The sequence below is a fragment of the Candoia aspera genome, chromosome 1, assembly GCF_035149785.1.
Source record: "Candoia aspera isolate rCanAsp1 chromosome 1, rCanAsp1.hap2, whole genome shotgun sequence".
Classification (NCBI taxonomy): Eukaryota; Metazoa; Chordata; class Lepidosauria; order Squamata; family Boidae; genus Candoia; species Candoia aspera.
Window position 1 is genome coordinate 253,741,358 of NC_086153.1, and position 11,874 is coordinate 253,753,231.

The following is an 11,874-nucleotide window of genomic DNA, read 5'->3' on the forward strand; positions in this document are numbered from 1 at the left end:
GCTATTCCATTTTAGTCAGAGGTCTCAAAAGTATTTAATTTTGGTTGCACTGTGCCAAAATGCTTGGCTATTATTAAATTTATGAGCATGCTGCTCATATCTGATTAAAAGTAAGTCTAATACAGCAGTACCAACTCACAGAAATTGCTGAAGCAGCAGTTGGCAGTGATCTCTACTTCATGTCAATTATTTCAAAACAGAGGGGCCATGTGTCTTATTTTACAGGAGAAGGCTTTCCATTTGAAGGGCCGCAGGGTCATCCACAGGGAAGTAAAAAAGTCAAATTGGTAGCTGTGATTGTGCCAAGCCCCTCCCTTTTTCTATGTCTAAAAAGGGGTGGGACCATGCCAAGCCCCTCCCATTTTACATGAGTGAAAAGGGGTGGGGCTTTAATCACATAGTTGGAAGTGCCACCCTGACTTTTTTGATCCCCCCCTGCAGGTGCCCCTGCAGAGTGTAAGTGGCCATCCCTCTGCTTGAAGTCAGCTGTTTAATCCATGCCTATTTTAAAGACAAGGAACTATAAGACCAAAGTGCAGAATCCCTGAAATTGCCTATCAACAATTAGTTCACGATCAGCTGACACAGCAGAGTCAAAAGTCACATAGTCACAGTGGTGAGAATTACATGTTATTGATATTGTAATTTCTATAGTTGCATCTGCAAATACAAAATGGGGTGTGCAGATTGTACGTGTACTCCTTTGTTCTCTTTTTTCATTATGCATTTCTTCCTTTGTGGTAATCCGTAAGTAGTTCCCTTCTTATGGGTGGCATCACACAGCAATAGTTGTGATACTCTATGGAAGTGAAAACTGGACTTGGAAAGAAGGACAGAAAGAATATTGATGTTTTTGAACTTTGGTGTTAGAGAAGATTCCTGAGCATTCCATGGATAGCCATGAAAGCAAACAAATGGATCACTGAATGAATCAACTCATTCTCACTCAAGGCACAAATGACCAGGTTTAAATTATCACATTTTGGACACATTATGCCAAGATCTAGCTCTCTTGTGAAATCTATAATGCCAGGAAAGGTGGAAGGAAAGAGGACCACCATCAGCAAGATGGATGAACTCAATTACAGCAGTGAAGGGTGCTTCATTGGAAGACCTGAAGAACTAGGTTGAGGACAGAGCATCTTAGTTATATAGTCACTAAGACTTGATGACACATAAACAATCAATCAAAACTTTTTTAATATAGTAATTTCATTAAAGATTATAATTACAACAGTAAAAAGTAATACAAGCTGAAAAAAGAAGAATAAAAAGGAAGAGTAGAAAGTGCAGAAAAGAAAGAAAAATAGAAAGAGAACTAGAAAAGAAAGAAAATATAAGAATATTGTAAAAAAAGAAAAAAATATAAAGAAGTGACTTCCCACCTTCATCACAAGAGAGTCCCACTCTTGGGAGGAGATGGGCAGTAATAGAAATGTGAAAAATAAATAAATAAATAAATAAATAAATATATATAAACAATTTTAGTAACTTATCACCTTCTCTTAAAATGCAACAAATTATCCCTTCTTCCCATATCCCATCTCTTATCTATAAACAAAACCATAAAGCATCAACATTTCAGTCCTAGTATCAGCAAAAGTCCATTAAGGGTTACCAGAGATAACAACATATGTATCTATTTTAACCTTGATCAAACAAACCAACTTCATATTCCTTCCTTTTACTTCTAACAATCTTAACCTTTAGTCCCTTCAAATAATGTTGTAGAACTTGATTTCTTTTCATTTTTTTTGTCGCTTCTCACAAAATTCTTCAAAGTTTTAACAAGCCTCTTTTGTAAATCCAATACAGGAAAATTATCCAGGTCACTCTCTTAATTTGTTAATTTGTATATCCCTTTTAATTATTAAGACATCCGCCAGTTTTTTTTTAATGTCTAGTGTAACATCTTCTTCCATGTCATTCTTGTAGCCTATCATTTTTAAATCCACTTCAAACTCAGTCTCAATCTTGTCAAGTAAAACTTGTTCCTCTTCCATAATATCTTTTAGACCCAGTCCTTCTATAGAGGCAGACACTCTTAAAATTAACTTTTGGGTCCATTGTTTAAAAATATCCTTCAGTATGACCAATGTTAAAATATTTTGCTTCATTCCGTACTTGTAAGTCAAGTTTGAGTGTTCTTCTCCTTTAATTGTATTCTTTAGTTCCCTCTAGTTCCCTCTAGCATCCAATTTTTAAAATGTTATCTTATGTTTAAAACAACAACAACAACAAAAGCATGGGAAGGATTACAATTAATTCCAAAATCTTATTTCAAATTTATCTGGAACCTTAGTGCATCTGTAACTTTCTAAAAACAAAGTTTTAATCACCCTTTTGTTGTTATTCTAAAAAAATTTTTTTTTAAGTTCTTAAACTTGTATTAAAACTGCTTTCACTAAGGATTGAAGGAAACTCATCTGGTGTTGTCGATCCAAAGTTTCCTAATAGCTGAAAAGGAGTGAACAAGCAATTTCCTAAAGTGATTAGAAAAGGAAGTGTGCAAACTTAGTGTCCTTTCAAAGGCACCAACCATGGTTTGAGCAAGATGGCTATTCCCTCATTTCCCAGAGCAATAAACCTGCTGGAGACTGCTATCTTGCAGTCTTCTCATGAGGAACAGTTGTCTGGAGTGCTTGTGGGTGATCTCAAGTCCTCTCCTTGTCTGGAGAGGAATTATCAAACAGCCGGCTCTTCATTCTGGCACAGTCATCCACAATTAAAACTTTTGAGGTGAACAACAATGATGCATTTGGAGTCTCTCTTACTTTTTTTGTGAAAGGGCCTAACAGCTTCCTGTCTCAGCACTGCAGCCTATTGTAGCCACCAGGGCACAATTTTCCTCTCAAAACAGGTAGGGAAGGAGAAATAGTGTAGGTAATATTAAATTGTTTGCAATTTTGGATCTAGAAATCTTAACTACCCAATTAAAAAGTGGGGAAATAACCTTTAGCCTAAAGACACCATTACCAGCTACTTAGCTATTTCTCCTCCACTCATTCTGGAGAGAAACCCATCTAAGGTTGAGATTCTAATATGGATGTGCATTGGGGGAGGGAGGCTGGATTCTTAATTCTATAGGACCAATCTAGAAGGGGCCTGTGGTAACTGCTACTCACACTGTGCTACCAAAAAGCAATGAAGATAAATGTTAGACAATATAAAATGTAGGTCCTAGGAGCCCAGTCAGACTTGGATCACATCAGGAGGAAAAGAGTTAAATCTTTCCTATGGCTTATGACAGAGTTTTGCTTTCGTTTAATTTCATGGTACTTAAAAATATACTTGTGTCTTTAATGTGATACATGATTTAGTTCCAAAATAAATAACATGTAGCAGTTTTTTAAGGATCAGTGGGAATTATTTCAGTATAAGTAGGGTTACCAGATGTCCAGCAAATGGAGGACAGGTCCTCCTTTTTGTCCTCATGTCCTCCATCTGGCAAACATAGCCTTAAAATCAAAAATTGTCTGGCTTTTTGAGTAAGGTATCTTGGGGGGGGTGTTACTGGTTTTTTTTGGGGGGTAGACTGTTTTTACAAAAGTAGTTATTCAAACTTTCATATATTGTGACCTTGTAAATTGTCTGCTTCCTTCTTTCCCTCACCCATCAACAGACTCAACAGCCGAGATTTACGTCATTTAATTTATTTCCTGATTCCAGCAATCAGCTTCAATCTAGCCCCTACAAATCTATGATCATTGTAGTCTGTAGATCATATGACCATCTACCATGAAATCTGAAAAGCATGTCGTCATTGATTCTATATTAAGGCTAGCATATGTTCTAGAAAATAAAGATTTGTTGGAAAAATATTGTGATTGAAAAACCAGTCTTACTGATGCTGGAAAAAGTAATTTCATATACACGTAGGCCTAAGAACATTTTTTTGGGTAGTTTTTGGCTGTAATTTTTGTTGCAGATGCCAAGAAGGTAACAGTTAATGTGTCGTCGTCCCCCCCCCATTTGAACTCCTTTCCCATTACCCCTGTCTTCCTTTGCCTGTTCAGCTGCAAGAATAGGATATGTTAATTCGGTATAATCAATGTGGTTTTGCATAACTTTTTTTTCCTGGCACCATGTTCTTTTAAACAGGGCTCTACTTCTCCCCTCACCACATTCTATAATACAAATATTAGTTTCTGAAAGATTCAAGAAGAAACCACTCTTTTTGGCTAATAATTTTTAACCACTAGATGGCTCACTCCCAAAGTATTTTATTTAGCTGTATTTAAGAGCATTGAACAAAAAAGATGATTTGTTTAGTAACATGAGCAACAGAATCTGGATATTCTCACAAGCAGAAAAATGTTGAGAAAATACAAGTGTGCAACTCTGCTGTATGCAAAAACAAACAAACAAACCCTAGTAATGAATTAACTGGTCATTTGCGAGTATACAAATAACAGATATGACTTGTATCTGGATTTATGTGTGTGGCTTCTTGAAAGTGAAATAATTAAAAAAAGAGAATGAAAGAGAAATGAAGAACATTTTTCTGTGAGATCCCTAACCAGTGTCCTTAGATAAAAGCCATCTTACTTCATATAAACTTTAAGAAAAAGTTTATTTGAACTTGAGGATTTTTAAAAAACGAAAGAACCAGAAGAAGCAAAATTTGGGCAAAGGCTATCTTATCATTTCTAGCCATTCAGTCTAACTTTTTCAGAATGCAGTGAAAAAGCCTGGTTTTATAACAAATAGTGGAGGGTTCCAAAAACAGTATTTCTGAACCTATTTTGGATACAGGACAACATACCTGTAAGATATTAGAGGCTGGTTTTCACCTCCCCATACTTCATTATGATTTAGAGTTCACTGTGCATTGAAAAAGATGTCAATTAAACTAGGACTAATTAATTTGTATATGTAACTTATTGATAGGAAGAACATAAGCAAAAACAAGTTTGCAAGTGTAGATGCAAATCAGTCTCTCTAATTCCCTTTGAAACTGGCCATAATGACAAGGCAATGAGTTATACAGTAAATATTAGTGAGTTTTGTTGGCATTTGAAAAGAAGAATTATCCTGATTGAATTAGGTAGAGATATGCCTTAAATAATTCAGAATGTGCTCCCTCTCTCTCTCTCTCTCTCATCATCTATCTATCATCATCTCTAGCTAGTAGTTCACATGATATGCTAAAACAATGCTAGCGGGATTGCAAGGATTCATATGTCATTATCTAAGCCTGTAGCCATGGCTGAGCCTGGCCTCACTATATTTTCTTTGTCCTTCAGTTTTTTGTTTTTTACAACAAAGTCTGGCACCTGCTCTTTGTTTTTAAAGGAGCAGATAAACTTCGCCTACTTTTATGGGATATCCTCCTGAATTTTTAGACTGGATACAAAGTTCCACCCATTACGTGAACCTCTTTAACCATAGGTCATGGGGTCTTTATTATTACTCATATCATCTAAACCTGCCATTTACAGTTACTGCAACCTGGAATTTAAAACCCTTTATGGTTTAGCTTGTCATCTATACCATGCATAAAAAAGTAGAGCCCAGTGTAATACATGCTAAGGCATCGTGTGATTCTATTCGCAATAAGGGAGATCTACATTTAGTGTTTGCAGTGTGCAGTTCCTGTCCATTCTTCTCCAACTCAGGTTTTCCATTTTTTTTCCTTCAGTGATCAGCTTGACCAGCTCTTTTCACTCACTAAACCTTCAGACTTCAATGAGTTATTTTGGGAGCTCCCTGTTGGTAAGGATTGATGTTCTTTTCCTTAAAGGTTAAAACATTTTTTTTCTTAAATGTCAAGTTAGATACTGAGCTAAGCTGCGGGGAAGACAAAATGATATACAAGACTAATTACCCCTACCCCATAGTCCCCTCCAAATGTTTCAGCAAATTGAAATGTTTATTGTGAAAGAAGGGGTGAACTATTAATACATGGGGAGCAATCACGGCAATACTTTACTACCCTGTTTAGACACCAGATCTGGCTTCATTTATTCTGCCCTTCATAGAACCACCTGAAACTCATTTTGCCCTGCTGCAGAGCACCACCAATACTTCTTTCCCCCATAGTACAGAAGAGTCATTCTAAAGAACAAAGTCTTGCTTTGGTTGAAACAGATGATAATTTTAGTCTGATTCTCCTCTAATTGGTCCTTGTCTGCTGTCTGCAAGAAGGGCAGAGGTATCCAGTAACTGAGTGCTCTTGTCCTGTTTTGACCAAGATGCAGGAGTTCAGTTCAAATCTGTTGCTGTCTTCCCTTCAAACTGTGATCTGTGACACAGCAGGTCAACAGGCAGGACAAACAACAGTCTAATTTGCCCAAGTTCTATACATTCCTGATATCTATTCCAGGCAGAACTCAAGCTGCATGTGGAAATGCAGTACCATGCGCCAAGCTGCCATAAACTGCTTGTATGTGAGCATATTTATCTGAGCCCCATTGCAAGAATCCGTCAGGACAATATGAGGTCTGGTGCTGAAAAAGAAGGCTGGGGGATTTTCTGGCCAGAGATGAGGAAGTCTAGTCCCTGCTGAACTTTTACGACTGATAAAAGACGACGTCTGCTGGCAGTGTTCATTTTTTAACTGGGCCATCTGCATCCAGTCAAGGATAACTTGACTTTTGGCAAACGCCATTCATCAGAATTGGCTCTGCACAACTTTCTCTTGCGGAGTAAAACAACACAAAAGACACAGAGATGGTTAATATACTTTTCCTGGAGCCGAAGGTCAATGCTGGCATAAACAAACCAGTGTCATAGTAACACACAGAAGCATTGAAGTTCCCCCCAAGTGTTTATATGGCTGATGCCCCATTTCTTTTTATCAGTGGTTGTTATCATTTATTTAGCTCTGCTTTAGCTGCTCCATAAATCTTTACAGCAGTGCTTTTTTTTATTTTTGTAATTTTTGTCATCTTTCTTATCTCCTTTTATCACCTGTTTATTTGCACTACATTTGCTGCTATCCTGCTGCTGCTGCTGCTGCTGGTGATTAAAGATTGGCTCACTCTTGGGTCCTCTGTCACTAGGTCAACCTAGAAAGCCTTCAGAGAAATAAAGAAGGGGAGATATCTTCTGTGTTTTGCATGGAAGAAACAGTTTGAATAAATAATTCAAAGGAATGTAACATTGATGAAAGTTTGCAGAATTTAGGAACATCTTTATACCAAATACAGGAAGGAGTGATTGCTTTCTATTCTCCATCTACTATGACCTGTGCAATAACATCTGAGCCAAGCTTGGAATATCTAGGTAACAATATTGCTTTGTGGTCTGCTGCAAAAGGGGTAGTCTTTCCTATCTTAAAGGGCCAAAGTTAAGCCTGTGACAGCCATTCATGCAAGCCCACTTAATTATGAATAATTCATAATTCAAGACTCGGTGACCGAGGTTAATGCCCAAACTGATTTAGGACTTCTCTACGCAAGGGCAGTCAGAAACAGCATTATTCCTGCCCAATCACAAAATGCTGACAGTATCTACAGACAGATATTACAGTACCTCTACATATGAATGTCCTCCAGGAAATAAAGCCAGACTGCTCACTTGAGGGAATGATATTAAAGGCAAAACTGAAATACTTTGGCCACATAATGAGAAGACAGGACACCCTGGAGAAGATGCTGATGCTAGGGAGAGTGGAGGGCAAAAGGAAGAGGGGCTGACCAAGGGCAAGGTGGATGGATGATATTCTAGAGGTGACGGACTCATCCCTGGGGGAGCTGGGGGTGTTGACGACCGACAGGAAGCTCTGGCATGGGCTGGTCCATGAAGTCACGAAGAGTCAGAAGTGGCTAAATGAATAAACAACAACAACAACATATGAATGAGCCTGTCTGAAAACATTGCAATGGTTCTGTTGACTCTTTGTCAGCCATCTTCTCTTGGTGATGCTCTATTGTTTTACTTTGATTTTCCTTTCCTTTTCCCACCTTGACCCAAGTTTCTTTTTCTAAAGATTTTTTTAAAAAAAACTTCTCCAAACCTTGAGATGATTCTCTGAAGGCTGCTGACACTTTTGTCTTCTGTATAAAGGGCACATAATATCATAATGTTTTCACTGAATATTCATTGTTCATTCATTTCTTGGATTCTGTTCTGCTTTTCTGCTCTGGCAAGTACCGTACTCAAGACAGCTAATTAAATTAAGAAAGAAAAACAGGAGGTGGAAAGTTTAAAAACACAGATTAAAATCAACAATAAAGTAGGCATGAATGCTAACAATTAAAAGCTTGGTAAAAGAGATAATATCTTCACAGTTTTTCTGAATGCTGAGAGATTCTGTATGCTAAGGATGCAACTCATGCGTTCATTAGTCTGTAAGACTAATTTGGAAAATGCCTTCTTCTGTATGCACAAAAGGTAGGTTTTTGGCAAAAACATCTTCAAAAGAGCTTTTCTTGCAGATCTTAACAGCCTGACAGGTTTACAGCAGGACAGATGGTCCCTTAGATAAAATCAGGCCATAAACCGTTTAGGGCTTTAAAGGTAATATCAACACCTTAGATTGTGCCTAGCAAGCAACTAGTGACCAGAGCAGATCTTTTAGCCAAGTGTCTTATGATTTTTTAAAAAAAATATTTATTCAATTTATATGGCCACCCATCTTGCACAAGTGACTGTAGGCAGAGAACAGAATAAAAGCATTGAATATAATCATAAATAACAATGCACAGCAATACTACTACTACTACTACTACTACTAATAATAATAATAATAATAATAATAATAATAAAAACATGGTGACCATCCCAGTGCCTACAACCACTTAGTGGCCTAACTGCTCCTGTACATTTTGCACCAACTGCAACTTCCAGATACTTTTCAAGGTAGCCTCACATACAGCTAGTTGCCACGGTCAAGACTCGGTGACAGAGGTTAATGCCCAAACTGACTTAGGACTTCTCTATACAAGGACTTTGCAGCAGTCAGAAGCAGCATTATTCCTGCCCAGTTACAAAATGCTGGCTGATTACAGTATCTGGGCTGCAAAAATCCAACTGCTGCTAGATGGCAATAAAGAGCTACAGAAACTTCAACCCACTCAGATATTTACTGGCAGCTCTGGTAAAAAAAACCCAAACATCCCAGACGTTGGGTGAGACAGGGGAATAAGCAAACCATGACAATGTGTGAGAGAAAAGTGTGTTGTTTGTGTCTGGGAAAATTGTGTCCCTTGAATGAATATAAAGGGAAAGGTGTATTGTAGCATTTTGACAAGAGTCTTTCTTAGAAACAGCACTGGTTAGCTAACTTATCCAAAATGCCCAAAATAAAGACTTAATTTAACACAGAGCAGTTAAAAGAACACCCATTCCTAGCAAAGAGTAGGAAGGATGACTGCTGGGCATTCTGTACCCTGTATCACTGTGAGGTGGACAGCAGCAGTAAGGGGAAGGGTGTGCTTCACCATTTTATTTATTTATTTTATTATTTGTCAAATTTATCACTGCCCATCTCCCTGTCAGGGAGGACTCTGGGTGGTTTACAGTAAAAAACAATTAACCACAATGTAATAAATACTATAATATAATATAATATAATATAATATAATATAATATAATATAATATAATATATAATATAATATAATATAATATAATATAATATAACAATATTCATACTATATTATATTATTATATTGTTTATTTATTTATTTTATTTATTTAGTATAAATAAACAATAAACAATAAAATATAAATATACTAAAATGTAATAAAATCCAGACGGCAAAGTTCTCTCTCAATCTGTAAGCAAAACGGGGCAATTCTAGTCATCCCCAAGAGGAGCTGTTCTCCTTCCTGCCCCAGGCATGATGACAAAACCAGGTTTTTAAGTTTTTGCGGAAGTCCAGGAGCAATGGGGCCTGTCTCAACTCCGGGGGGAGAATGTTCCAAAGGGCAGGAGCTGCTACAGGGAAGGCACGTATCCGTGACCCCACCAAATGGAACTCTCTAGCAGATGGGATCTGTAGCGTGCCCTCTCTGCTTGCCCGGGTGGGACGGGTTGATGTAATGGGGATGAGACGGTTCCTCAGGTAGCCTGGCCCCATGCCATGTAGGGCTTTAAAGGTCATAACCAACACCTTGAATTGGACCTGGAAGCAAACTGGAACCCAGCGCAGCTCGCGCAGTAAAGGTGTTACGCATGCTACCCTTGGGGCACCAAGAATTACCCATGTGGCTCTGTTCTGGACCAGCTGTAGCTTCCGGATACTCTTCAAGGGTAGCCCCATGTAGACCGCATTACAGTAGTCTATGTGGGAGATAATCAGGGCATGAGTGACTGTTTGCAGGGCCTCTTGTTCCAGGAAAGGATGTAACTGGCGCACAACACGGAGTTGCATAAAGGCCCTCCTGGCCACGACTGCCACCTGCTCTTTGAGCAAGAGTCATGAGTCCAGGAGTACCCCCAAGTTACGCACTGGATCTGCCTGGGGCAGTGCAACCCCATCCAGAATTAAAGATGGCAATTTCCCAGAAACTGAGGAGCCATTGATCCATAGCCACTCTGTCTTACCAGGGTTCAGCCAAAGTCTGTTGTTCCCCATCCAGTCCCCCACAGCCCCCGGACACTCGGAGAGGGTGGTCACGGCATCACTTACTTCACCTGGGATGGAGATGTATAATTGGGTATTATCTGCATATTGGTGATAGCTCACCCCATAGTGACAGATGATCTCTCCCAGCGGTTTCATGTAAATGTTAAAAAGGAGCGGAGAGAGTTCCGAGCCCTGCAGAAACCCACAGAATAGGGGCTGCGGGCTGGATCTCTCGCTCCCTATCAACACCAACTGGGACTGGCCCTGGAGGAAGGAGGTGAGCCAGTGCAACACCATGCTGCCTGCCCCCAACTCCCCGAGTCAGTCCAGAAGGATACCATGGTTGATGGTATTGAAAGCCACTGAGAGGTCAAGAAGAGCAAGGATGGATGCACTGCCTCCATCCCACTCCTGCCACAGATCATCCATAAGTGCGACCAATGCTGTTTCCATCCCATAACTGGGCCTGAAACCTGACTGGAAGGGGTCTAGATAACCCATTTCATCCAGAATCCTCTGGAGCTGTAACGCCACTACTTTCTCAACCACCTTCCCCAAAAAGGGGATGTGGGAGACTGGGCAAAATTTGTCTAGTATAGTATGGTCCAGGGATGGTTTCTTGAGGAGAGGGTGCACCAGTGCTTCCTTAAAGGCTGTCAGAAACACCCTCTCTCTCAAGGATTCATTCACCATTGCCTGGACCCAGCCACATGTCACCTCCTGAGCTGCTTTCACCAGGCAGGAGGGACATGGGTCTAGATGGTGGTGGTGGTGGCATTTACAGACTGGAGGATCCTGTCCACTTCCTCGGGTTCATCAAAGTCAAACTGTTCCCAGATAACATGGTAAGTACGTACCCTAGGTATCTCCACAGACTCTGTCCCACACTTGGAGTCTAACTTGGAACAGCTGTGAGTGATTTTATCCTGCAGATGCCCAGAAAAGTCCTCAGCGTGGCCCTATAGATGGATCTCTGAATCCCCTTTCCTGAGAAGGGATTGGGTAATCTTAAACAGGGCTGCCAGATGGCATTCTGTGGATGCAATAAGAGCGGAGAAATTCTGATGTTTTGCCACTCTTACTGCCACAAGGAAGGCCTTAATAGCGGCTCTAGCTTGTGTTTGGTTTGATTCAATCTTTGTCTTCCTCCAGCAGTCCTCTAGGCATCTCTTAATCCTCTTCAGAACCCTCAGCTCCTCCGTAAACCACGGGGATTGTCGGGTTTGATGGGACAAGAGAAGCTGCACAGGCGGGATCCTGTCCAAGGCCTTGGCCACCTCCCTATTCCAGGCAGCAGTCAGGGCCTCCGCTGGACCGGGTCCATCAGTCACCGGGGATGGACCAATTGAATGGGTCCTG